Below are 2,586 nucleotides of genomic sequence, written 5' to 3' on the forward strand. Positions count from 1 at the left end.
AGAGTTTTCCTCCTGACACCTTATAGGAACCTGACACACACAATGATACCGTCACCCTCCAGACACATCCCTTGTCTGTTCCTGGATCATGTCCCAGAATTCCCGGCACCGCTCACCTCTCCTGTCAGCAGCTCCATCATCTTCTTGGTGACTTCTAGAATCTTGTTGCTGTTTTTGGTCACATGGGCACCAGGCTTTACAGGAGGAAAACTCTATATTTAAACAAAAACAGTAAAATAGTGATATTCCCAGAATCCTCCTCACCTCTTCCATTAGGCCTTTGCTTCTTTAATAGAGATAAGAGTGATGTCATGTGACCTCCCAGAATCCTCCTCACCTCTCCGGTCAGGTCTGTGTTTTATGAATAGAGATAAGAGGGAAGTCATGTGACCTCCCAGAATCCTCCTCACCTCTCCGGTCAGGTCTGTGTTTTATGAATAGAGATAAGAGTGATGTCATGTGACCTCCCAGAATCCTCCTCACCCCTCCGGTCAGGTCTGTGTTTTATTAATAGAGAGAAGAGTGATGTCATGTGACCTCCCAGAATCCTCCTCACCTCTCCGGTCAGCAGGTAGATGATCTCCAGGGTGAGGTTTAGTATCCTCTCAGTCATGTGACTCCGATCCTCCTCCATCTTCACTGGTGTGGTCATGTGATCTCTGTGGACGGATGGTGGAGAATTATCTGGACTGCACTGGTTGTATAATATTAGGATGGGGATACAAGGGGGTAATAGGTGGGCTGCCCCCCAGGGGGAATTGCCCCATGTAGATGGGGGGGTCACTCAGTGTTTGTTGGGTTTCTTGCACCCCCAGTGGGAATTGACAAGCCGGAAAACGAATAGCTCATTATTTGGCATGCCGTCACCCTCTGGCACAGATCATAATTGAGGTCGTAAAGCCATTCAGGGACAACCCGCACTGATGTAGATGACTTGCAGCTATTTTGTCAGCACATCCAGTTTCCAAAATCCATTTCATAATTCATAACCTTTGACCTGGGGGCGCTACATTAATAACAAGTATACATGTTATTAATACGCATCATGCTTTCGATACGGTTCCGCACAAACGCCTACGATACAAGGGCTGAGGTCCATGGGCAGAGCTTCTGAGCCTGATGAAGGGGTACTGCTGAGACCCCCCGAAAGCGCTTGTATTGGATGGCGATTTGTCAATAAAGGACTTTTCGCTTCAAAACTTTTGGTGTGCTGGTGACAACCCTTTCTAGATCTGCATTGTTCACGGTGGCCGTCCGTGGTCGCTACGAGCGCCCACCTGCTTGGCAGGTTCACGGTAAGGAGTGCAGCTGCTCCTTGACTGCATGCATCCCCTGAACATGGGGTCGCGACCCACCAGTTGGGAACCGAGGTTTTAAAGTACCCTGGTCTCTGTGAAGAGCTCTGCCATATTGTGAAACCTGCTATATCCCCGTCCGGAGGGATCAGCGAGCACCACGGGCATTGTTGAAGGCCAGGCTTGTCACAGCATTTGCTGGGAACGGTGCGTGTTTGCGGTAAAACACGCGGTGGCGGCTATTGTTTGCGTGTGTAAAGGGTTAACTGCGGAGTTAACCAACCCCAGTGATGATCACACTCTCTGCTGACCTTAGATTGTTGTCCCACAAGCTGGAAAATCTCTGCGCAGTGTCAGGCTGAGAGTGGTCTTGGTGGCAGCACGGAGGGATCGGACCTGCAGTTGGTCACATGTGGTGTGAAGGGACCAGCCCGGTTCTGAGGGACATCAGCAGCACCATTGAGGACTTTATCTGTGGAATTACTTTTGTTATTTTATTTTTTTTACAATTAGCTTAGAAACAGCAGATCCCCAATCTACTAATATCCGACTCGCTTCAGTCTAGAAAAGTCCACGTTCTGTCTTCCCTGTCCTCATCACGGGGGACCCGGCCTGCTCTTTGTCCAGCAGAAGTACGAGCCCCGAAATCATTCTCGTTTTCTAAAATTAGATAACATCATTTTTTCCTTGTCCTTTGACTGGAGACACTGACGCGTTTTGTATGAGGAGCCGAGAGGCCCAGTCCCGGAGTCTGGAGGATTTAACCAAATCCTGATGTCCAGCAGATGCGGGCTGGATCCCCCCCTGACGTCCTTTCCTGCAAACTCCTGGAACAATCCAGAGATGGAGAGCTTGGAGGATTCTGCTGATTCCTCAGAACCAATTTTCCTGGCTGGATTATCGGAGGAGGAAGAAGATGAGGCACAGAAGGAAGAAGGGATGGAGGAAGAAGGGAAGGAGGAGGAGGAAGAAGGGATGGAGGAGGAAGAAGGGATGGAGGAGGAGGAGGAAGAAGGGATGGAGGAGGAGGAAGAAGGGATGGAGGAGGAGGAAGAAGGGATGGAGGAGGAAGAAAGGATGGAGGAGGAGGAAGAAAGGATGGAGGAAAAAGAGGAGGAGGAAGAAGGGATGGAGGAAGATGAGGAAAAGATGAGGCACAGAAGGAAGAGGGGATGGAGGAAGAAGGGATGGAGGAGGAGGAAGAAGGGATGGAGGAAGAAGGGATGGAGGAAGAAGGGATGGAGGAAGAAGGGATGGAGGAAGAAGGGATGGAGGAAGAAGGGATGGAGGA

The sequence above is a fragment of the Nanorana parkeri genome, unplaced genomic scaffold (assembly GCF_000935625.1).
Source record: "Nanorana parkeri isolate BGI_ZX_2015 unplaced genomic scaffold, ASM93562v1 scaffold2430, whole genome shotgun sequence".
Taxonomy (NCBI): domain Eukaryota; kingdom Metazoa; phylum Chordata; class Amphibia; order Anura; family Dicroglossidae; genus Nanorana; species Nanorana parkeri.